This window comes from Phodopus roborovskii, unplaced genomic scaffold, assembly GCF_943737965.1.
Source record: "Phodopus roborovskii unplaced genomic scaffold, PHOROB, whole genome shotgun sequence".
Classification (NCBI taxonomy): domain Eukaryota; kingdom Metazoa; phylum Chordata; class Mammalia; order Rodentia; family Cricetidae; genus Phodopus; species Phodopus roborovskii.
The window spans coordinates 27,314,660-27,341,594 of record NW_026126418.1 but is presented as its reverse complement, the minus strand read 5'-3'; the positions used below and the strand labels follow the sequence as shown (position 1 = coordinate 27,341,594).

The 26,935-nt window shown below is 39.6% G+C and overlaps 1 protein-coding gene across 6 annotated transcripts in view; it reads right to left on the bottom strand.

Moving 5' to 3' along the window:
• The window catches only part of Znf385b (zinc finger protein 385B), a 383,090-nt gene that overhangs the window by 91,200 nt on the left and 264,955 nt on the right, over positions 1–26,935 (bottom strand). The window contains exon 1 of one of the 6 annotated variants that reach the window (XM_051184405.1): positions 8,711–8,837. The exons of the other annotated variants lie outside the window; for them this stretch is intronic. The gene's annotated coding sequence lies outside the window, so the exon portion shown is untranslated. Of the gene's footprint in view, positions 1–8,710; positions 8,838–26,935 lie in introns of those variants that run through there. 6 annotated transcript variants of the gene reach the window in all.

The following is a 26,935-nucleotide window of genomic DNA, read 5'->3' as shown; positions in this document are numbered from 1 at the left end:
TATTGATGGGCTTATAGACTGTGTCAGATTTACTTTACTTTTAAGAGAGAATAGGAAAATACTAATAAAAAATACAAATATTTATTGAGATGCTACTACATGCTAGGTACTATGTAACGTGATCTGAACCCCTTGTTTTTATTAAATTACAATATAAACCCATAAAGTTTGTATTATTATCTCACTCTCCAGAAGAGAGTGATGAGATTTAGAGCAATTAGAATTACTTAGTAGGGATACAGCCCGGATCCAAACTCCTGTTCTTCTGAACCAAAAGCCTAGAGCATAACTACATAAGTCAGAAGTTGTTATGTGAAAAAATTCTGCCATCAGGGATGGGGATACAGTTCAAATGGGAGAGCACTTGCTTTCCATGAGTAAGCAAAGTCCTTGGATCTTTCTTTAGAAGGTGCTTGACACAAAGTCATGTTGTGTAGCTGTGGTTACCAGTTACTCTTATACCCTAGATACCATGTGACACTATGGAAAAACACAAGTAGTTAAGTCCATTAATATTTATCTTAAAAGCAAGACTTGTGGAGGGGGGATCATATGTTATCAACACATTGTTAGGAGGTTCAAAGGAGAAAGGAATTGCTCTAGTTGTAAGTTGATTTCATCAACACAACCCTAGATAAGTTGACTCCTAAGATCCATCTTGAGGAATGGATAAGCGTTTTGGAAGGCGACTACACGAGAATATGGTGAACTTCTTAAGCACAAGGAAGATGTCAAGTATGTTTAAGTGAAACAGTGTAGACCCTCAAAATATTCTTAGGGTTTGTGGATTACAGGTAAAACAATGAAGAGAAAATCTAGGACATCTTTATGAGCTTAGAATAAACAAAAAAAATTTTTTTAATGCAGGAAATTGAAGGCATTGCTAACAAAAGGAAAAGATTGAGAAGCATATCCTAACAAGAGCAAGGATACAGCAAAACAAAAGACCAAAAACAAACAAACAAAAAAACACCTCTAAGGAAATGAAAAGTTAACCTACAAAGTTGGAGAAATCTAATCACACACACACACACACACACACACACACACACACACACACACACACACACACACGGGGGGGGGCAGATAGTATATAATCAGGTCCCTTGTCTCGAGAATGGTAGTAAGACATTAGAACAAGAAAAATGAGGAAAAACCCCAAGAGACATTTCACACAAGTAGTTATTAAAATGGCTAATAAGTCTACAAAATATGATTCACTAGACATCAGGGATATGAGAGTTATAACTAAAAAGAGATGCTACTATACAGCCATGAGATATATCTACCATGAAGAGAGACTAAGCATTGAAGAAGCAGGCAGAGTCAATAATGAAGCATAAATTGTTATAAATACTTGGAAAAGCCTATTTGGCAGCGTTCCCATAAGTGTAGTACATCATACCCTATGACTCAGCAGTTCTGTTTCCAGATAGAGGCCTCACAGAAGTAGTATGTATTATAAAATAAGCATAGCAACAGTAGTTCCAACCCCAAAATAGCCAATTAACCCATCAACTAGAGAAAGAATAAAATAATTTTGGGATCTTATACAATAATACATTCATAACAATGGACTCTGGTAGTGAGAACAAATGATACCAAATTATATACAATGGTGAGTAATAGAATGCTTGAGAAAAGTGATGGTGAGGAAAGAGCTCCCAGGATGCCTTTCTGTGTACATTAACAGCTGTTTTAAAAAACAGGATCGGTCTGCTAAGAAAACCTTTCTACAAATAAGAGGAAAACTCCTCAGTAAAATAGACATTTCCAAATACTGTCAAGTTATTATAGTGTGTTGATTTCTGAGTTGACTTCTCCAATACTGTCAGGTTCTTAAAGTATGTTAAGTGAGTTCCGAGTTTCCTTTTGTATGGCCAGCTTGCTTGTGCTCTAGGTGACTTGTCCGTTAATGGGCATTGCATGATGCTGGAGCTTCCTTGTTGGCCTTAGGAAACAGACAGGAGACTGATGTCCAAAGGGCTAGTGTGTATCTAGAAGTCTGAGCCTATACAATTTTTAAATATTTATTATTTAATTTAACATGTAGGAATGCTTTGCTTGCATGTATGTCAGTGTATGTACTATATGTGTGCCTGGTGCCCATGGAGGATAGAAGTTAGGAAAGTCCCTGGATTTGGAGTTACAGCCATGGTGAGCTTCCATGTAGGTGCTAGGGATTGAATCCAAGTCCTCTAGAAGAGCAGTATATGATGCTCTTTGCCACTGATCCACCTCTTCAGTCAGCTGAGTCTATACAATCTTAACTGTTGGTTTCTGGGTGTTGGGGCAGCAACAGTTTCCCATGCCCCTCAGTCTTTGGAGAGATTCCTCAGCATCTGGCACTGCAGGAAGAGCCTGGAGGGAATACTGCATTTACAAGGGAATCCTTGAAAGCCCCATGCTCTGGTGTGCAAGCAGTAATGAGGTTCTGCATGAGAAAACGGCAGTGAACCCTTGTCATGATGGATGGTAAGCCACGATGTCCTTCAATTTAGTCGTGATACACAGCTTTTGTACAAAACGATGAATTCATCAGGAAGATGGCTTTTCTCACGCTGTGGCAGTAGAGTACACACAGCCAGGTAGCTATTGATTTCTCTCTGACTGTCTAGCTCACATACTGAATTTCTTATGTTTAAATACTGAAAGAATGAGTGTGATTTATTAACTATGTAGTGCACATTAATGGTGTTAGGTAAACATGTGACACACTTTGCAGCAGTTGCGATATTTTGAGGAAAAAAAGGGGGCTTTCAAAATTTAAGTTTAGATAGTCAATACTGAATTTGGAATATTTCAGCTTTATTACAGTTCCTTGACATGTTCCCCAATAGCAGGAAGCACAGTTATGCAAGATGGAAGACTAAAAGAAGGGAAAACGGGCCCCTAAAGCAGCGTTTTAATACACTGGACTTACCAAAAGAGAATGTCATGTGCTGGTTCCTGAACCACCAAGTGTTTAGAGAAGCCAGAATGATCTCCAGACATGGATTTACTAAAACTGTCTGAGGACAGGCATGGCCTTGGAGGACAGGAGCCTGGTGACATTTTTCTGGCCAAAAGAGTCATGGAGATGGTCCTAAGCTATGTCAGCTCAGTGACTCCTAGCCTTGGCATCCAGACTTCCATGCAGTCTGAAAGCTTTATGTGACAAATGCAGCAACACTTTTCTGTCCCCACACCGGTAAAAAACTTGTGGCACCAAAGAGTTATGGCTTATTTTAGGGAGTGCCCTGACAATATAGACTTTCCTAGGAAAAAACAATGCTGTTTCTCAAGTGATCAAGTATTCACACAATATTAGAGATAAATATAGTTCAGATAAATATAGCTTAGATTTGATTTGAGTAAAATGAGATTTCACCACGGCACTAGATGGGTGAACGAAGAGCCTACTGCCCAGTGTCACCGTTATGAGTATTTAAGTCGACACAACCTAAATTGCTTAAGAATTGCACCTTATTTTCATTATTTCCTTTCTTGGGACAAGGGTCTCTTGTAGCCTAGGCTGTCTCTGAATGTCTGAACTCACCCTGCTGCTGAGATCATTAGTCTCTTGTTCTCGTCTCCACCTCCCAAGAACTGAGGTAACAGCCTGCACCACCCCAGCAGGCATCCTTATCTTCCAGTGTGAAGGTCTGCTTTGGCCTGTTTTGCTTTCTAACTTTCAATTTCAAAAGGAAAAAAAAATCATTTCTTTTTCCCAAGGAAGATTTCTAATGTCAATGTTTTGTCACTATGAATAACGGAAGAGCGGAATGTGATGAGAGAATAGCTGATGAGGCCCAGGGCTGGCACTTCTCCCCAGTCTAAAGAAGAGCAGAAGAATGATTTCAACACCTCATTTTGAACGCGGTTTTAATTTCCCCAACGGGAAAAGGAGAGAGCAAGAGAGTCCATTAAAAAGAGGCTTTTAGCCACATGGCTTGGATCAATATAATGAATTCAAACAGCATCGTGGTTGGGGACACTCACACTTGGGTTGGTGGGTTTACAGAGGAATACAACACCATCAGAACTGCGATCAACTCACTGTCTGAAAAGACACATTTTCCCAAGCAATGGCAACTGGCCGTCTGCAGGAGCAGATCAAAGCAGCAGAGGCCTTCTGGCCTCTGGTTGTCTTTGGGCCAGCCTGGCACAAAGGGCCAGCAGGAAAGGGGCTGGATACAGCTGCTCAGGAGGTCAGTGCACCAGCTGCTGCTGTAAATTCTAGCTCTAGGACACAAAATGTTTTATGAGTGAGAAAGAATTTCAGGTCCTGCATTCAATATTTAGGCTATTTACATGTAAGAACTAAAAAAAGGGTGGATGGGAGAGGAATTGCGGTGTACATAAATTATGCTCTTAGAAAGATACCCCTTTCCCAAACTTGCTCAATCAAAGGAAACAGTTAATATTTACTCTGCCTGAGCTTTCTACTCCCAACTTGATAAAGTGGAAAAGGTTTCCTGGGTTTAAATATTAACCCAACACTTCAAAGCTATTAAAATAACGTTGCCCCCCCCTCCCGCCACCACCACCATGCAATAGGCTCCCAGAAAGCACAGCTTGGAAATGATGGAGAAAAACCATGAACTTTTTTGCATGTGCTTTTTCAGGACATTCAGGAGAACTGCCAGTGGACAGTTAACCGTGGCAGCCATCATCAAAGGGGATGCCCCTGAGCTTCTACCAGGAAAGAAGCCATTCTACCCGGAAGCAGAAATGGCTCCCAGCTGGTAGTCAGGGCCACAAGAGCATGAAGACCATTGCTCTACCTATCCCCAGGGAAGTCTGCTATGGGAGTGTGTGACCTCACTACACCAGGTGATGGGATGAGCAGGTGTGAGGAATGATGTAACACTAGGCGTGATAAGGGAGAAAGGCTGAGAGAGGCCCAGGAGAGGGAAGAAGGACGGTGGCTGAGTGCGCCTACCAACACTATTTCCTTATTTAGAATTTCCCAGTTCTATCTCTTGAAATGTCCACACCATCATCTTTTACTTGAGTAGAAAAACAGAACAAAGCAAAAATTACATGAGAAGCACCAACCTAGTAAAGCAGAGTATCAATCTCCTGCAGACCCAGGAGCTGGGCAGCCAGAAACAATGTGCTATCACCCTCATCATGACAAACACAGTGTCCTGTAGCCCAGAGGTGCTTACCTCCACAGGGTTTTTGGAGGGTATTTAGCAGACCAACTTCTTAGAACTCTGCCACCTCTGACATCTTAGCTATTGATTCTGCTTGTTTCAATCAAGAAGCAGTTCCTGAGCCATGAGTGATAGGCGAAACAGCATCAGGTAAGGCCCTCCTGCATGAGTACCCCAGGACTGTCTGCATTGGAAATGATGCCTCAGAAACGGTACCCTGATATCCTTGCCTTGTGCATTGTGCTTCCTCTTGTCCTATTACACTGGCTTTGTTCCAGTTTTTCTTTTATGGGATTTCCTTCTACCCATGCGTGTTCATGTATGTGCAGGTGTGTGGGTGTGTGTGTCTCTGTGTGTGTGTGTTAGTACATATGCAAAATGTGTGTGTGAAGTCCAGAGGATAATTCTGAATGTAATTTCAAGGCATCACTGTTTTCACTGTTTATGTTTTACATTTTTACTTTATCTTTTCTTTTCTTTTTTTTTTTTAAAGACAGGGTCTCTTACTGACCTGGAACTCACCAAGTAGGTTAGGTGCTTCCCCAACCCTAGGATTATGAGGACAAGCCTGGTATTTCTTTCAGTGGTTTATTCGGATTGAACTCAGGTTGCCCTGACAAACAGTGCAATTTTATTAACCAGGTCTTTTTTTCTTTCCTTTAAATTTGAGGGATATACACATCAAAGTCACTGCAACTTTTATTGCCTAACTTAACTTTAGTGTTTTTTTATCTGTCTTGCTGTATTCTCTATGCAGTAAAAGGGTTTTCAAAATATTATATAAGTAGTGTACATTATGCTCAGCATCATTAGGTGATGCTGTAAGTAAGCAGTTTAACATCATCCTACAATTACCTTTGTGTGTGGTGAGGGCACCTGTAATCTATTCCGAGAAACATCTCTACTGGGCCAAATGATGTCATTAACTGCAGTCACCTTTGTGCTGTCTGTCCAATCTCTAGATTCATGCTGGCTATGCAAGTACAGGTCTGGACCCTCAGCCCTCTCTGCGCCACCTTCTATGGTAGCTCCTTGCTGTTCTGTTTTTATACTTTCACATTTTGTTGAAGATTTCACGTAGAAGATATGTGACATTTTTCTCTCTGACTGGCTTATCTAGTTAGTTCATTGTACCAGCTGGTCTTGTCAACTTGACACACAAGCTAGAGTTATCTGAAAGGAAGGAGCTTCAATTGAGAAGATGCCTTCAGAAGATCTGGCTATAAGGCATTTCCATAATTAGTGATCAATGGGGAAAAACTCAGCCCATGGTGGGTGGTACCATCCCTGGACTGATGGTTCTGGGTTCTATTAGAAAGCAGGCTGAGCAAGCCACAGAGAGCAAGCCAGTAAGCAGCAATCCTGCATCAGCTCCTCCTGTTTGAGTACCTGCCCTGATTTCCTTCAATGATGAAAGGTGCTGTGGGAACATAAGCTGAATAAACCCTTCCTCCCCAACTTGCTTTTTGGTTATGGGGTTTTGCTACAGTAGCAGAAATCCTAACTAAGATATTCATTATACTAAGTTTCATCCATGTTATTGCATATGATGTGATTTTATTAAAGCTAGATGGTATTCCCTACATGGAATATCTTTTTGACTTCCCAAATGTTTTTTCCCTTGCCCACTCAAAAAATGAATTTTCTAGTCCAGGGTTCACTACTAGCTTCTTTTTCCATGCTTCCTTCTCATGTAATTGCTTACCTGGTACAATACTTAATTCATCAGAAAAATATGGGGAGTGATGGACATAATGGGCTTTTAATGAGGAATCCTACAAAGGTAAAGAATTTTACCACAGTACTCATTATTCTTCTTTTCAATGATTTATGTCATAAGGCAGCAAAGGAATGGAAATGTTTTCTTTTAGAACACATTTATTTTAACTCTTGGTCTCTCTGGACTTCACACAGCCTTTTAAGTAACCCCTGCTTGAAAAGACACCAATGGAAAGAAAAATAAAACCATAAAAATGGACCTGGTGCTCACTGAATTTACTTTGACAAAACATACTCCAGGTAAAGTTCCAAAACAGCATAATCTCTACACATTTTCAAACTTGGGTTGATTTGTCTGCCTCCTCTCTCTCTTTTCTAACAACCCAGACCTCTGGCTTTCTTGTACCCATAGCCACCTCTACTGCATCTCTGACTCCCAATCTGCCAGTCTTCCCAGCTTGTTATCTCTTCTGTCTCTCTCCAGGCTCTGTGTCTGCTGGGCTGCCCTCTGTTTTGTCTTACAGTCTCATTGTCCATCCCTTACCATAACACTACCTGGAACTAATATACTCATAAGATTTTTGCATCTGCCTTCTTTGCAGGTTTGCTTGGTTAATTCTGATTTCATTCCTTGCATTATTTCATTATACATTAAGAGAGCGAGAGTAAGACTATTTGCGGATCTGGCCACAACACAGCATTTCTATTGGGCCACACATCACATCTTTGGTTATGTCTCAAGTGGTCATGTTGGCTACAACAACTGAGGATTGGTTTCCTATGTGCTTCCACGGTGCTATCTGCTCAACTTGTGACATCATGGGACAGGTCAGGAACTTAGATGCCCACATGGACTTTTAGTGTGTATTTTAAAATGCACCATGGACTTTTTGGGTCATACAGCACTATCCCATTTCATTTCAGGGTTCATGTTCCTACTGCATACATTAAGTAGACTTCAGAAATATTGTATTTAATAAGATGGCTTATAGACTTCTGGGTGGATTATGATCATCCTATGCTTTTCTTTCAAATGAAGTGATACACGTAAGTAAACAATTCTATAAGAAGACAAGCATGCAGGGCCAGGGCCTTATGGGGGATGGCTGAGCTTGTAAACCACTTGCTGTACAAGTGTGATGACCCAAGTTTGGATCCCTGGAGCCCCTTTAGCAGCTAGTCTTGTTCAATGAACTCCAGGTCCAACAAGAGACTGTATCACAAAACATACAGGAGAGAGTGACAGACTGCTGGTCTCCATGTGCATACACACAGAACACATATATGAATACATATATATCATATAACAAATGACAATAAAAGTAAAGAAAGCACTCATACAAAATGGTAACAATAGCAGACAGAGGACTAGACATGTCCTTCTGAAATCAGCTGCCAGTCTATTGTGATGACTACTTTGAACAGCACAACCTAAGAGGTCACATATCACAGAGCCTGAAAGACCTTGGGAACATCAATGAGCTTTGGCTTTAACACACTCGCTTTTTGTTGCAAGAGTTCACTGAACCCTCAGTGTTTATACCTCTAATCCAGTGAGGCAGGATACAAGAACTTGATGCTGTTTCAATATTTTCCAAACTACCTAAAATCCCACTGGGGACTATGAGATAAAAACATCTTCCTGCTGCCAAGGGTTTCCAAGTCCTTTCCTAGCAATAACATTTACTCATGTTTTACAAAACAGAAATATCAAAAGGAAAAGGAAAGGATGAGAAAACCAAGTAGTAACATTCTAGTAGACCGAGGACTTCACAGAAACCTTTGTTATACACACAAAATCCACCCTTAGGGCAGACACTAAGGACTCCCTCTGGAGGAGCTGCACTTACCTGCTGTCCCAAGAGAGTTATTGGCCCCAGACTTGAAACAAACATGAATCCATAGAGTTTGACTAAAACCTGATGGACTGTTACAGCCTGCAATGTGCCTGTCATAAAAAGCATGTGACAAGAGCACAAATCACCCACGTCACTCCATTTTATTGCAGGCGACCAGTCAGTGTTTTGTCAATATGAATGTGGACTCGCAGATGGGGGACATCCCCAGGTCCAAGAGACCTCAGGAAGACCAGAGAAAGAGAGGCAATTCTCACACACTTGGGTTAAATACACACTTCAGTTTGTAACCAGCAGTTATTCTAAGACAAACTCCAAAAGGAAAAAGAACTATAGCTCAGGCAGTCAGTACAGGGAATCATCCAGCTACATCTTAATGATATTTAGCTACATGCCTCAACAACACACTTTAAATACAAACAAGTTAGGAAAACCAGAAGTAAGATCAGGAGTTCTTGCCCGGGGGGGGGGGGGGGGGGGGGGGTGCCTTAAAACTAGCAAGTGTTACTTTTCCTGATTCAAATGTTTTTCTTTTCCTGCAGCTGTTTTGAACAATTTTATATTTCTGTCACACACTTTGTGGAGAAGTTCCCTGCAGTGTGAATGCTGAGCAGTCGGCAAAGCTTACCTTCACTTTAAAGATTACAGTCCACACTCACGCCTTCGCTCACGCACTGTGCAAGGCATTACACTGAGAGATAAGTCCTTCCATCATCTCCACCCGGAGCTGTGTCGCTAGGAAAGGCTGGCAGGCAGTGTGTCTGAACAAATCACAAGTCCCTAATTGCTGCCTAGCTCTAATTACTATAGAGAGGAGTGTTTGCAACACGATTCCAGGGAGAGGGCAGTCTACCTTCTGACGACAGACAACCAAATATATCCTAAAAGACTGACAAGTCACTTTCTTCTATTGTTATTTTCCTTGGTCCCCCATGCACTGTGCTGTGTCAAGATGGATCTGATACCTGTCTCTCCCCCTTAAAAAACAGCTAGATGCTCTCACAGACTATCACAATGATTTGGAATTCTAGATACCACTTAGATATCAAGAGGTTTATTTGTTTTGTTTTTCTACTTGGGCAGGGCAACTAGATCTAAAATTTAAATTTTCTTTTTATTTCAGAGCAGAACCTTTTCCCGAATGAACCTGATTTGTATTCTGTTAGCAGAAAACAGTTTATTTATAAGCTATTTGGTATGGGGAAAAATGTTTTCTTTCCCATGGAAATTTAGGTTTTAAGTAAAGATTTGGAGCATATAATTAAAAAAGACTAAAGCTGATGACAATTTGATGTTGACAACATTAGCAGTGATGTCAATGCATTCCAACTCAAAACCCTAATTTCAGCTATATGGGGGAATTATCATGTTGAAATTAGCACTTGCCTAGGCCTGGGAGTAAAATGATGCAGTATGTACTCCCACATTTAACTAATGCCACCCTCCATCTCTTGTCTTGTGGTTCTGCGGTCAGAATGAGGACGGTGATCTGTCCACATTGCAAAGTGTGGCTATGACTGAGGGTGGGGACTTCGTGCTGTTTTGTCACCAACACAGGTGAATTTGCTTAGAGGGTACCTCACTGATGTTTGCACAAACATTGTGCAACTTAGCTGGCAGCCAGAGCCAACACTTCAGATGCACAAAACTAATCATATAGGGTTTGCACAGTCATGAGCAGGGGAGGGCAAACCGTCTCATGTAATAATTGGATGCAGAGTTCAGGACGGTGATTATAAAATCAGCTCTTAGACAGTGTGCTTCTCCAGGCTCTATTAGAGCATGCACGAGCATCAGTAAAACAGCACACTAAATGGGACAAGGTAGGTTAGCTCTGAGCTTATCTCCCTCTAACTAACACTTGTGTATGTCTTACAGAATATCTACTCTTCAAGGATTAATATAAATGTCATACTGGGATTTTGCTTTTTTGTGAAATTAAACTTTCATCCATGATGCACCTCCCTTATGGGTCAGTAGACAAAAGTATTCAGCACTATCTCTGGGTTGGCAACTAGTCAATTTTCAAACTTTATTTATCCTTCTATATATGTTCAGTTTCATTCAGTGTTTGAACAGTGGGGGCACCATGTGAGCTACATCAACATCTCCCCAAAATGTGTACAGAAAACAAATTCCTAACCTTCATCCCAGGCCTCTGGGATGAGTGGGACCCTGCAAATTTGTGTGTTAACAAACCCCACCCCCAGGCAACCTGCAGGCAGAATGTTTATACTGGTGGGTGGTGCATGTTGGAGAATGGGATAAAGAATGCTTAAGTCTCCATGGTGTGTGTGTGTGTGTGTGTGTGTGTGTGTGTGTGTGTGTGTGTGTTGGGGGACCGTGGGAGGGATAAAGACTCTGTAGAGAGGTGGCATCTAAGTGGTTGTCTAAAGGATGGGAGGACTTTGTATGGACCAGCAGCAACTATGTACCTGGTGTTAGTACAGCTCACCCACACCAGACTTTACTAAACAGCTTTCTTTAGTCATTGCACTCTTGAGGAAAGCTTACTGCATCCTAGGAACTGTGGTCTACTACTTTTTAACTCCGTTCAGAGTAGCCTACACTTCCATTTTCTCTATCAGGGTTTAGCTGGGTTTAAAAGCCTCTGATCAGTCATTTATGACCCTTCTACCATTGGTAGAATACAACCCCACATCCAAGTTGTTTTTCTTCTGAGTTTCTAACCACCTCCCAGATCCCTCCTGCCGGTTTCACAGTGCCACCTCAGCCTTGCCATGGCAGCTGGTCCTGACCCTGGTGGTCTTTATTTTAGAGTCTAGCACCAAGGCTTTCCCATTTAGATGGTAGGAAACTTGATGCTGTAATGTTATGCTTGATTTCTTCCAAGTTCTCCAATCAGGTTAGTGATCTTTATGACACACTCATACTCATTGCCATCACCTTCACTGAGTCCCTCACTAATGAAGTAGGTATAGAAGGCACTTGATGAGATATCTTGAATAAATGAATGAATGGATGAAGCGAATAGCATCTATACTTTACTATAGTAGCATTGGAGGACATTAAGGGGACACTACTTCCCCCTGGGTGGAGACCTATCAATCCAAGCTACTCAAAACCTAAGTTAATCTATTCCAGCAGGCCAATCCTCCTGCTGAGAGACCACACCTAGGGAGGGCAGCTTCAGGTAACACTATCCTGAGGAGGTGGAAGAAATAGTTGCCCCTTATGTGGGAGTGTTTTTTCCTCCCCCACAGCATCCTCACTCCATGGCTCTCAGGTCCCTCAGCCTCTCTGAGTCCTCACATAGAACGATGCATTTCTTTTCCTTTCTTTTATGCATCTTTCCTGCTGATGCTGGCCAGAGCCTAAGTATCCTTTCTTGCATACTTTGGGCTTTTTTTTTTTTTTTTTTTTTTTTTTTTTTTTTAATGCTTTTTCTGAAGTTACCTTTCTTTTGCTTTGCGGCTGCTTTGCCTCCATGCCCAATTCTAAAAGGCATTCTCTCTGTTCTCCATCTCCCATCTCTATGCAGCCCCTGAGATTTACAGCCTGCCTGTCCTGTGGTTTTTCTTTTCACCTTTAATGAAACTGTCCTCGAACATCCTACTGAGTGTGTTGCTGAATTCTTTTATTAAGGGGACTGTGAACCCTGAGAAGGAAACCTCAGTTTCCTTAGTAACATGTGGTAACCTGGATGGGAGTACTCAAAATTTCCAGTAAACTAACATAATATTTACCAACTGTACTCAGTATCAGCCGACGGAATTCTTAAAAGTACCTTGAATCAACCATTTTCCTACTTAAGAGTTTTCTGTGACTTTCTTTGGTAAGTTATAGGCTCTCAAATTCAACAGACTCATTTAAATCTACACTCTGCTACTCACTAACTGAATATTTCATGCATTAATTGCCTTTTAAGATATAACTCTCATCTGAAGAGCACGAATAAAATAATATCTCCTGAGCAGAGCTGAGGGAAATAATGATGCGAACTCATATTATAGTGCCTAGACTACAGAAGGACTTGGTAAGTATTATCATCAGCATTGCTGCTCAGCCATCACTGTTGGATCCCCTTCCAAAAGGCTTCAACTCAGCATCTACTACCATCTTCATATTTAACAGAACTATTTGCTCCTTTTAATAAAAACCGATCTTGTAAAATCTGATAAACACAGGCTTCCTTCAAGAACAATGCTTCCTCATTTGTTTGTTTATTCATTTATCCCTATCTCCTGGTCCTCAGGCAGTGCCAATGACCCAGGAATGTTTACCACACGAGGCAGTAGCTGCTTCTAGGACAGGCATGCTGTCTTGGTTCTATTACTTCATTCATGTCATACCTCCCAGGAGGTGTTTCTCTTTTTGTCTTAAGTCCTTTCTGTTAAAAATTGCATTTTAGATATCTACCACCCCCCACAAGCTATTCTCTACTTCCATAAGAAAAGTACCTTGTTTTCTTCTAACCCTGAAATGTATTCACTGCAATGTTAGTATGGTACTTAAGACACTGGTTAGCATATTATTGTGTGGATACCTTCTTCCCTAGGGAATGTGGATCTCTTTGGGATTAGAGACTAGATTTGGCTCACTGCTTTGTCTATTGAACTGCCCAGAAAAGGTGCTCAATGAATTATTTTGAATAAATTAATGAATGATATGAAGGGAATAGCAGCTATATTTTACAAAAAGAACCCTGCTATCATACACCAATTAATAGTCTTATTTCCCATTGATAATTATTAACATTGCCAAGAGTACAGGTCTACCCCTTAAAAATGGGGTCCATTCTTTTAATTTTCCTTTTGAGACAGGGTTTCATGTATTCCAGGCTGGCTCCAAACTCACTAGAGGGTCAAAGATGACTGTGAGCTTCTCATTCTCCTACCTCCATCTCATGAGTGGCTTGCCCCACCATACCTATTGTATTGTAGACTGAAGATTGAACAAGGGCTTCCTGCATGCTGGGCTAACACTCTTCCATCTCAGGTGTATCGCCAGCCCCACAATAAGAGTTCAGTATCCTAAAACTCAGAAGCATTTTCCTTGGACATGAGATCACAGATGAGCACTGAATTCCTGGATAGATCCCAGGACCTTTGTAAACCCAAAGGGTAGCTGCATTCAATGCAGCAATGTGCTAGCAACAGCCCCTCAATGGCAACATTTCCACAATGTGCTCTGAAATGGAGGCGGCATCCTCTTTATTTATGGCCTATGTGCCTTGGAAGGCCTGAACCATGATCTATCTCTGTTGTACGCTAAGACATCTCAGAGAGCTATAACCAGAGCTCATTTTTCTGTGTGTGAAAAAAGTGCTTACTTGTTTGTGAACATGACCTTGTTAAATAATTGATTTATAATTGGTATGAATTCACAAAACAAATTTTGTAAGAATTTAATATATCTGAAATTGTTTGAAAACATAAATTACCATTTTTCAAACATAATACTCCAACTTTTAGCTTCGTTTTTCTTTACTGTGAACTGTTTTAGCTGATGGTGGTCCCTGATATTTCAGCATCAGCATTTTTGTTATGAACTCCCTTTGACAAATATGTAATGGCTAACTGAACTTAATTACATCACTAGAGTGGGGTGTAGTTTCAAAGTAACTCTTGAGAGAGGAAATAACACCACTTTTAATATAAAAATGATTGTGTTTCAATGATGTGATGGTAGCTTTGTATTGTTCAACTATGTATACTCAAAGAAAGAAAACCTATAAAGTTACCTACAGAGAAACCAGATTATCTGAATTAACCTATATTTCCTCTCTCAACTAGACATGTGGACACTGAAAAGTGGGTCTCTAAACCAATAAGACAGGTAAAATTTTGTAAGAATTACAAGGAAAGGAAAACAAAATAAAACCCAAGGTTACAGTGAATGAAGAAGATAGCCTCTTCTATTTTCTTATGCTCACAAATAACTTCCTAATACCAGAAGCCATGCTTAAGGCATGCTCATATTGGGAACTCAGGAATCAACTACTACCATATATAAGGAGAAACTAAAAGGGTTAGACTGACCAGGGAATGTTTCACTGAAAGTCAGGATGTAAGCAGGATTTTAACATGTCTACTTCTTTGATGATCTCTTTAGCTTCTCACCTATATCCCAACTACTGCTCAATCCTATAGTTTCTACATCCCATATAGACAGCAAACCTAGCTTTTTCTTGCACCACTCCATGGTATCATTCCAGACCATGTTTGTCTGCCCTCCAGTTACCAGCTCTTACTAGGTCTACATGAAACAATTGATGCTTTCCTATACTTGGGTCTCAACCTAGCAACCAACTAAGCAAATTGCTTAAACATATCCATCTGATGAAGATGCACATTAAAGGAAGTCATACATGCTACCACACGGTGATATCCTTGCCTAATTTAGATTCTACACATAACATCTTCCTCCCCATTTCCCAAGGTCTTAGCCTCCTTTCTCTTTTCCAGAATACCAAATCGCTACCTTCAGAAGAGGTTTCCTAATTGTGGGTCTCCCCTCTCCAAGCCCAAAAATGTGGATGCTCCTTGTCTCCTCTGTGGAATTTAGTCAGCAAGAACTCAACAGCTATTTTTTTCCCCAGAAGATCCTCCCAGCTTCTGGAACAGTGCCAGACCCATAACAGGCACTCAGGAGAGATCTTCCTCCACCCTTTCCAATGAAGATATGCAATTTTAGTATCATGTGATTTTTAAGTGCTTCTTATATATTATTATAATTTTCTTAGTATTTATAAAGTTCTTATGAAGTCAGTAATATTTAAAATAAAGTGGTATTTCGTTATCACAGTTGGGATGACACACAACTAGGAAAGAAAAAACATCTTGGGTATGCGTAAGACTTGATATTTGCTCAGTCTACCAAATACTTTGTGTTTATCTCCATTTGTAGGTGTGTAAATAACCTCAGCCCATACATAGATGGGCTGAAGTAAGGAACCCACTGACTTACATGCAGATTTGCTAGAAGAGGACAAAAGGAACAGCAGTGGTCCCTATTAGAGCTTTCTTGAGACACAGATAATACATTGTCTATAAATCTTGCTCCTAAGCTCCAAAGAGACCAAGCCATTTGAGACAGGACTTAAAACACACCAGGCCAGTCTTGAACTAACTATGCAGTTAAAGATGACCTTGAATTTTTGATATATATATATATATATATATATATATTATCTTTTTCAATTGCTGGCCACATTATTTTTTGGGAGGCAAGGTCTCCCACTGACCCGCAATTTTGCCTAGACTGGCTAGGTAGCCTCAGGGATCCCCCGTCTCTGCTTCTCCAGAGCTGGGATTGCAGGCATATATTGTTAAATGGAACTTTTTATTTGGGTCCTGGGGAATCTAAATTCTCTTTCCTGAATGAGTCATCTCTAAATGACTCCATGCCTTACCAACATATTTTTAAGAGCAAGTAACACCCAATGAGTTTATTGTTTATCTCTACATGTTTGTGTATCAATGGCTCTTATTTAGATACACCTTTCTTGTGAGTTTCCTCTCATTGGAGGTCAAAGAATTTTATCATTTGTAACATTCATAGCCTGTAAGAAAAATTGCATAGGGGCTGGAGAGATGGCTCAGCTGTTAAAGGCTAGGCTCACAACCAAAGATATAAGAAAAATGGCAGAGAAGATGTCACTTATTCCTGAATATGCATATTTCCTCTCAAATATTCTCAAGATATGTTTTCCTCATTATTGCCAAATAAAGGTCAGATACTCTGGATCATGCGGGAAATCACAAGGAAAATCTAAATCAAATCCTAAGCCACAGTGCCTTTAATATCAGTGTGAAAACAGCATGGTTTTCTAGGACACACTGTGAAGTCTGAAGTGATAAGATAGCATATCTTAAAATGACTTGAAACCAAAAATGGATCTGTGAGCATATTCCCAACTTGCTAAGAATGCTCTCCTTAGACAGGTTAGAAAGTGGGGGACACAGGCCTCACCTTAACATGGAAGGTTTTAAACAATGCAAACTACAGTGATTACTTCATAATACTGAGTTTGGCTGCTTAAGGGGGAAGGTCACTATTACATTGTAATGCCAAGACAGAATTCCACCAGTAAGACTGTCTGTCCTGCCCTCTGTTTATTCCTCCATTCTGAAGAGGTTAATGAGTTGTCTTAAATGTGAATGAATGAGTCAAGGAGGAATTAAGTTGGGTGAGCACGTTCATGGGTGCAACATGACCCCCGTGTAATAAATCTTTCTAGAAGTAGATCCTCTTTTCCAAATAGGCCCTGTCTTCTCTGTCTTCACTTTTCTCATGCGGGATTTGGCAGATGGGACTTTCTGAATCTGACAGGCCACCTCTGCTGACAAGTACTTTATATAGCCATCAGATGGAAACTTTTACTGGGTCACGTAGGGGATCAGAACTGTTGAGTCATGTCTAGCCAAGAGAGTCTGCGATCTCTCAGCCCTTTCTCCACCCTGTACATCCCAACAGCAACACACCACTGTTGCAAGACAGCCAAGTTTCTGGCATGGGAGAAGGCAAGACTGGCTGCTGGTACCATACTGGTTTAAGGAGGACCTTTGTGCAAAGATCACAAGGATGCTCATCTATGCATTTCTGTGACTTCTTCTGTAAGGATCTAGGAGCTGGAGAAGAAACAGGAGGGAAATGCAGGGCCTTTCATCATACTGTATTAACTTTACAGCAAGACCCAAGTTTTGTTTCCATTGTTTTCTACTGAGGAGACTTTGTAGAACTGCTTCAGTTTTGGTTTCCTTACCAGAAAGATCTGTCTTTTCATTTTGGATGGGGGATGACACTGTAGCACTCATAAAATGCATAACTCTGTGCCTGGTACAGAGTACTACCTGAGTTTGATGTTATTCTTCTTGCTTCCATGATGCTTAGGGCTCCAACAACCTCAGCATATTCCATTCTCCCTGGCTTTATCTGGTTTTTTTTTTTTTTTTTTTTTTTTAAATACCAGGATTCTTGATTTAGGATCCATGGACCACCTCTTCTCCAGGAACTGGTTGCAAATATTTGCAGTCATGTTTATTTTTCAGAGAGAGAAATCTGATTAAATCAACTCTCAAAGACTGTGATTAAAATAGCTTTTAAAAAACGTCTATGTTCCTGAAGAGTTACAGGCAAACTGGGTAACTTTTTGTAAATCAGATTTGATTTTTAATTTACCAGAATAGCCTGTGAGTACAGGAACTCTACAAATGTATCATTCTAAAGACAACTGCTTATATTATAATTGCACATTTAAGACTAGTTCAGTACTGTACAAAATATTCAGATTTTCACATACAAACTTTAATCCAAATATAACACATGGTAGCATTACATGCCAACTTCCATGCACAATTTATAAGAGAGATTGAAGGAGTTATGCTCAAGTTGAATGGAAAGGGGAAGGAAGAACTGTACAAAGTTTCTTCTCAACTAGACAGAATCTTAATTATCCCATGTGCAGACACTGTATAAGGAAGGCATGGAGGTTCTGAAAGGCCATGTGATTTGCCCAAGGTCATCACAATAGTTATGAACAATGAAGAATAACAGCTGTGACGATCATGTCTGTGATTATGAAGATGACGGCAGCACAATGATCTATGGAGTAGTTACTTGAGCTGAGCCTCTTAAAGACTTTAACCTCTCCTACTTGAGCTACAACCCACAGGAAGATTTTATTACCTCTGCTCAGCAGATAAAGCACTCTGCCCGGGGCTCTAAGAATCAGAAAATGGACAACTAAGAAATCAAAGCAACTCAGAACTCTCTTGGATTGCAAGACAGCTCTTAAGCACTTCTTGAAACTGCTTCCCAGGACACAACGGGGCTGAGAGACACATGATCTTGAAACATAAGTTGTTAAAAGACTACATAGGGAAGAAATATCTTCAGGCTTAAAGGTCTACTGACATATTTGGATGGAGTTTTAAAATAACTGCATTACAATATCCATATCAGATACAATCATTCTGGTCACATCCCTCCACAGTACAGGCCAAGTGGATCTGTCACATGAAATTTGGGTTCTTCCCTTCCAGACTTCACTTATGGGGATCCACAAGCATGTGTGCCAATGGTTCTGAAACTGCATCCAATGCCTGCTTAGGACTATTGAGGCCCCAAGGTGGACATGCAAGGTGACCGTTTTCAGGAGTCTTAGTTGAAGCTTGGCCTCGAGGTGGAGCTATCTCTAGCACACATCATGGAGCATCATGAAGCAGGACAAGAGACAGGCCTGCTTAGGAACAGAATAGGATCTTGGAATAGGATCTTGGAATCCTGAAATAAAACTTAGCTGTTTCATGTTCTAAAAATCAATAACTGAGGTTGAGGAAAATCACACAGATGAAAGGTACTATCAGCAAAACATGGTTACTTGTTGGTTCTGGGGCTGTTACCTAATTGACTAAAGCAAAGATGGAGTGTGAGAAAGAAAAGGAGCACAGGGGCGAGGATCAACTGGTAGGGAAATTCAATTTCTAATCTTGGCTCTCCAAGTCTCAGGTTTGGGTTTCCATCTTTCAGTATGATACATGGAGACTGGGGATTGAACCCCATGTAGTAGACTGTCCTGAGCCCCTCTCCTCACTCTGTTCTGATTCTTTTGAGCAGTTAGCAGAAAGGACTGACATATACCAACCATGAATACAGGGGATTCTTGAGGGAGGCTCTCATCTATAACCCTTTACTCACAGATAATCCTTACTTAGAATAGTTACTAGTTACCGTAAAAGTCCCTGTGACTATTCTCAAAATGACAAATTGTCTGAATTTCTACAGTTATATTGGGTTTTCAGATATTATAGCAAGGATTCTTATTTAGTAAATACTTCAAGATCATGTTCTCAACTATCTGAAGTTAGCTTATTAATGATCTTCCAAAGGCTTCAAGAAGGTTACTTAGAGTATTTTATATCCAAATATCTTCTCAGACTTTACAGTATTTCATTCTAAATTATATCAGCAATTAGGCTTTATCACATATGAATTGTTGTTTTCCCTTAATTTCTAAAATTTGTATTGAAAGCAAACAAAAAAAAAAAAACCAGATAAATGAAAAGTAAAAATATTATGTAATAGCATTTAGGTATGGACCAAAGTAACTATAATTTAAATTTCATTTTGCCAGTCTAAACAACTGCTAAGCTAGTAGCTACTAGGAAAAAAGCCAAAGCTCAAAGTCCAAAAGCACTCAAGAATGAGGACTGTGCTGTTTGAGAAACTTGTCAAAAGTGTAGTCTATTACCTTTCTCAATCAGACTTGTCAAATTTAGAGTTAGGCTTTACTTTTAAATTGAAAATAACTTTGAACTATTTAGCAATTTTCTTCTGTGAATTTTTTAAGATAAAAAATTAAATCAATACAACTTGAGGAAAAATATAAAACAAGCAAAAACCAGATGAGAACACTTTCAAGAATATCATTAATATTTTAAGGCAGCTTGGAGGAAAAAGGTAGGGTCGTGGTGAGTTATGCCAAGGTTACTCAGAGCGCATGCCTCTGTAACTGTAGTAAAACTCTTAATTTCTTTTTATTTCAGTCTCTTCATGGACAGGAGAGATAGAATAAAAAAAACCCTCTTCAAAATGCCATAGGAAAGAGTGAACTCTTCCAGTCAGTTGGCAAAAAGTGTAGAGTTATTTATTACATACATCTGATTTCATATTTAAACAAAGCTGGTTCTGTGGATTAAAAGAAATGGTTTTAAAAATCATTTCTTTAATACTTCTACTGGAAAACTTAAAAAAAAAATCTTGGCCTTGGGGGAATGAAGAAAAGAAATATCATCAACATGAGGGTGTTCTAATGAAATTACCACCCACACCCTGATTGAAGATTTAAAATTCTGTATACCAATTGCATTTAACACAGGACAATACAACTAAACCTTGATTTATACAGGGAGAGTAGTGGAGGAGGGCAGAATTCTACTCTTCTGTAGTTAAAACACAGATCAGAACTGACACAGACAGCCAGCGCAGTCCCTTCTAAGCAACAAAATAATATACCATCACTAAGACAAACTTCCCTCCTTACCCTTCTCTAAGATTTTTACAGATTTCTTTATGTGCTCACAGTGAAGTGTGCAGCTCCTGAAGGCGAGATACAAGTTATTTCTGTTTGGCTCCGGACAAGGTCTTTATGTTTTCATATTGAATAGGGGTAGAAAAGGCTGCAAAAAAATCCACTGATTAAACAGTGATAAAATGTGGTAGATAACCATGAAAATAATAAACAATGAAATACTAACATGGTAGTCAAATTAATTATATTAGAGGGCACAGATCCTCTAGCCAAACTGGATGAAAACAATACTAAGGAAAGAAAGTTGTCCAAAGTTAACTGTGTTCACACAGGCATCCTTCATAAACATACGTGAGAATGCAAGAGCTTGCCATCCATCCTCCACTCTGCTGCCTCCTCAGAGTGAGGAGAAGATGGACCAAACAGAGAGACAGGGTTTTGCTCAAGAGGGGAGCTCTTGGCTTCACTTATTCTCATTCTTTCCTTCAACACCTTCATTTTATTCCTACCTTCTAGAATTTCTCTTCGCCCAGATTCTTCTCTGGTCTCACTGATCAAGCAGACTTTCATCTCCTGACACTGTGGATGCTGCTGTTCAGGTTTCAACACTGGTGTCTGGGGCTGCCATCTGCTGTGCATTAGAGCCCTTCTTGAGAACTATGACCATCCACTGGTGAGTTGGTTCAGTAAGCAAAGGTGCTTACTTTGGTGAGCCTGGCACCTGAATTAGATCCCCAGGGCCAAGTTAAAGGTGGAGAACTGACTCCACAAATTTGTCCTCAGATCTCTATGTGTATGCTATGACATATGCATGTCCCCTCAACCCCATGTCACACACAAACCTCAGTTAATAAAAAAGGTCAAAAGCACTACTGACCCTTGATCTCAGAGGTTACTCTGTTGCCAAGAGCACATCCAGGCACCCACTGCCAACTGGGTACTCCATGCCCATGGTTAAAGTTAAACTTCACTTGTGCTGTGTTTCATTTGGCAGAAAGAAAGCACTAATCCTTAAGGAATATCCTGGTAAAATAAAACACATTTCTAGGGCTAGTGAGATGGCTCGGTGGTTAGAGTTCTTTGGTTGGATCTATTTCCAACTCAACAAATGCTAGAATTAGACTGAAAAAAGAAATAAAAATGGGCATTTATTTGGAATTCTAATTAGCTTACAATCATTGTTTCATGTCCCCATGCAAAGAATATGAACTTTAAAGAAGCTGCGTGTCCTCTATTAAATAGCTGACTCGGACCACTTCATGGAAGAAAGTCAGGATCAAGGACAAAAAAGCAGATGTGTGAAGAGTATAGGGTTATTTCTCTTCTTACCCAAATTCTTTGTGAAGACTAAATGGTAATTTAGTTATGTCAAAATGTGTTGGTGTCAATAAAATAAATAACTTTTTTTAATGTAAGGAAAACATAGTGGAACTCTGTCCTCCAAGAATGAGTTAGCCATTGCTACTATGAAATCAACATGAGACCACCAAGATTGGACCCACTGATACATGCCTTCTAGAAAGAGTTGGGGAGGGTCACCTTAGCTTCCCTTTAGATTATAGTCACTCCCTTCCTCCAGTTATCCCCACCCCAAGCTTCATATAATCCCACGCCAGCTGTACCTGGGAGGCTAATTGAATTAAGCAGCTCCTATGCTAACATGCTTTTTGGTGACAAAGCTGTGAGAGTCACTCATTGACTTACCAGGGTATTTTGGATGTAATTATTTCTTTATTCTGCCATTGCTTTATGTGGGGTGACTGGTAATGGATTTAGTTGGGGAAAGCTTAACAGACATACTTGCTTTGATACACACACATACATACACACACACACACACACACACAAACACACACACACGCGCGCGCACACACACACACACACATAATGTCCATCCTAGTGCTGGTGTATAGGTCCACAGGATATGTATGTTTTTTAAAATTATGTTATTAGAATTCCATTGAAAATCTATTACAATTCCTCCATGGGTTCCCTTTTTAAACTGACATATTGCCAATTATACATACTTATGATGTACCATGTAATGCTTACACACACACACACACACACACACACACTTCTCACAATGCTCAAATTAGGGTAATAATATTCTCTGAAATGTCTGGTTTATTGTGACAAAAATATTTTAAGACCCCATCTGGCTATTTTGGAGTAGACAGTATGCTATCATTGTTCATAGCTTTCTGTGGTGTAATGTCAGAACAAATTATTTCTCTGATCTGACTAATATCCCCATAGTAGTACCTTATCAACCTTTCATTCTGAATATTACATGCATGTGTGCATGTATGCCAGCCATGACAGGTGTGTGGAGCACAACTTTAGGGAGCTGCTTTTCTCCTCCTACCATGTGGGTCCTGAACACTGGAAGTTGCTAGGTTTGGTGGTAGGTGCTCTTACCCACTGAGTCATCTCGTGGGCCTCGGCTTTTCATTTTAAAAGCAAATGTTGAAACACTCTAGGTGGCAAGGTCTTTGAGGAGGACTTTGATCTTCCCCAGTCTGTGTCTTTCCTTGTGTTCTTTCAATCAAACATGGGGTCCCAGTGTCTATTTTTGCTTTTCTTCTCACTGGCTCCCAATCACACGTGTCTATCTGTTTAGTCTGCCAAAAGTCTCGGAATTCATTCTCTTGTCACCACCTAGTCTGTTTCTCACCATCACTAGGCTGTTTTACCCCCATGTTAATCTATTCACATTCATCTCCCTTGCTGCTTTCAAGAGCAGTGTATCTAAAATAGAGATGGAACCTCATCACTCTTCTGCTGATCGTGCCATCATCAAGTATCTACTCAACACAGTTGCCAGGCACTGTGAGCCAGATCTGCATACAGAGTTAGGAATGTAGCGAATGGAGACAAGACAGATGTGGCCCCCTGCTTCCCCAGGCCATTTGCATGAACATGCCTTACATGGATCTCCATAATGAGGCCCATGTTTATTACCTGTGCTTCACTTGTCCTCACTGTCCGAACCTCATTCTTCACTGTCTAAGCTAATTCTAGCTCTAATCAAGAGTACATAATATGGAGTTGATCACTATTAGATAGATAAACCTCCTAGTGAAACATGAACTGTAATAACATACACCAAAATCATAGATGAATATAGTTAATTCTCTCTCTGAGGCCTAGCACTATATTCTCAGACTGTGAGGAACTGGGATCAATTTTAAAAGCAAATTCTGTACATGGCTGTGAGTATAATTCTAGCAAAACATGTGATAATTGGACTTGAGGTCATTTATAATTACTAATCTCTTGGGGGGGTGTTGGGTTAATTTAAAATTTTATTGAAACATTCAAAATTGTATAAATTTTTACTCTTCGGAAAAAAAAATCTCTAAATTCTCTTGTAATAAAAATTTGGATGACTGCATGTAAATATTTTAATAAATTACTAGGCATCTTTTACAGCATGGAAAATAAAGAATAAATTATTATTCAATCAGTGGTTTATATAAATACCATTTCTTTATCAAAACAAGTAAATAAAAAACTGACAGCTATAAGCAAATACAAAGATGCTTATATTTTCAAAGGTTTTTCTTGGGCCAATATGAATAATCTATATTCATATTGAGAAGTCAAGTGGGGGTTGGGGAAATGGCTCAGTCTCAGTCAGTGAAGTGCTTGCTACATAAACATGAGGTCCAAAATTCCATCCCTAGCAGTCATGTAAAAGCTGAGGATGGTAGCATGCACCTATAATCCCAGTGTTGAGGAAGCAGAGACCAGAGGATGTCTAGAGTTCATTGGTCTGCTAGTCCAGCTGAAGTGATGAGCTTAGGTTCAAATGACAGACATTGCATCAAAATACACATAAGACAGTGATTGAGGCAGATACTTGATATTACCCTGTGGCTTCTATATGTACACACCAACCCCCCCAGTACTCTCAACATGCAAACATAAAGACCACACATATAAAAATGAATAAAAGAATTCAGTATGTTTTTAACAATTTTCCACAGTTCAGAGATTATTCATTACATACTTATATATTATTGTAGGGTAGACATCTTAGACATTGATCAACTTCCTTGGCCAGCAACAGTACTTGAATATGGGAAGTATATATGTATGTGTGTATGTATCCATAATGTTCTCTTATATGCACGGTGCACAAAGCACTCACTTAAAATCTTATTTTGCAGCTACTCTGATCTAGGCCTTGTGTTAATCCTGAGAAAGACATGACTATCCCTGCTTTTGAGAAGTTAGTAGAGGCTAGCCAGATGGTTCAGTAGTAAATCTGCTTGCACAGATCCACTGAACTCAAGCTAGATTTGGTGGTACACATATATAACCCCAACACTTCAACTACAGAATGAGAAGCAGAGACAGAATTGCTTAGAACAGTGTGTGTGTGTGGGGGGGGTCATGATCCCCTTGGGGTCACATATCAAACATTTACATTATGATTTATCACAGTACCAAAATTATAGTTATGACATAACAACAAAATCATTTTATGATTGGGGTCACCACAACATGAGGAAGTAAATGAAAGAGTCACAGTATTAGGAAGGTTGAGAACCATTGGTCTAGAAGCTTTCAGCTAGCTTGGCATACTTAACATAACAGAAACAACAAAATAATCTATGTCTCAACAAGGTGGAAAGAGAAAAGGACCCCTAAAAGCTGTTCTCGGACCTTTAATGCACTTTGTAGAATATGTGTCCCCTTCCAATAATGACAAATTTAAAAACCAAAGAAACTAGAAACAAAATAAACACATGTGACCACTTCTATGTGACACAACACAGAGGTGTAGCAATGTAACAATTACACAGAAAAGTAAAGCAATATTTATCTTGCCCTTTACATCAAGACTTTGAGAAGATGTATGTACAGCTTCTCTGGGACTACTTATAAAGCTAAGAGACAAATTTTATGATGTCACAATTCATCTCACTCATGCACATGTTCATAGATGCCCTACCCTGACACACAAAAAGCATTTTCTAATAAACTCATTATTAATTCTCAATCATGAACAGAACTGACTACGTGCTATACACAGCTGCAAGTGGTTTATAGAGTGGTTTCACCTACCTTCTTCCCTCCCTCCCTCTCTCCCTCCTGCATCCCTCCTTCTTTCCCTCCCTTCCTCTCTCCCTCCTTTGGACTTTCAAAGTCATTAGACTCTGTTCCCAAACCTCAAAGTCACCCTGGCCCTTGACTATTTGCTCAGTTGATCACAGAACAGAGTTAATGACATTTATGTTACTAATGCACTTGGCTTCCATTAAGGTGGGCATTTGTTTTGTTTAGTTTTGTCTAGCTGAGGAAAATGTATGGCTTTCTTTGTGAAAGTTTATTGGAAAATAATTATCCAAAGAAGATTTCTTTCATTGCTCATCCACAAGCAGAGGCACGTACTAAATGAGAAATGGATAAAGTTCTATGATTACCTCTTCCAGATGGGAACCAGGACTGATGGGCAAGACATAGCAAAGTGTATGTTGCTAATTTACCTTTCAATGCACATTTAATTACTCTCAAATCTGGGCATGTTAGAATACTTCCCATTATGATGGCGTAAATAAGCAGTTGGTACTACTGGTTCTTATGCTGAGTTTGTGGATATTAGTTTGATACTAATAGAAAAATAAGTATTTTGATAGAGACCAAATCCTCAAAATGCATATAAAAACTGAATATATTTAGTTTGACTGTTTTGTTTCCCAAATTTCAAGCAGTGAATTCTCTGTTCTTTTATTGTTTGTTTCTTTGATAACAATTATTAGCCAGTATTCATCACTTATCTGTTTCTAACTTCCTGGTGTGAGATAAAAGATGACAATTCCAAAATCAGTTTCTTTTATTAATAGGGGCTAAATAATCACAAAGCAATGGAATAATACTAATAATAATATTAACAATACATGTAATAACTCATTGGCTTGCTTAAACTGTAAGTGATATAAGTTATCAAGTATCCACCAACCATTTGCTGTTTAAACCCATTGCTGGAGCAGGTATAAAATTATCTTGAGTAAATATGTGGATAAGTAAGGGACAGGTGCGGAAGTGATAAGACTCTCACACCTGAATAGAAGCTACATTGTGAATTTTATAAACATTACAAGCTTGTAAATAAAGTATTCTGCAACCAGCCAATGTATTATATAATTAGGCTTACTATAAAGTCCAATGGAATGTACAAATTTGGTTTCCAAGTTAAATTTAATTAAACAGGA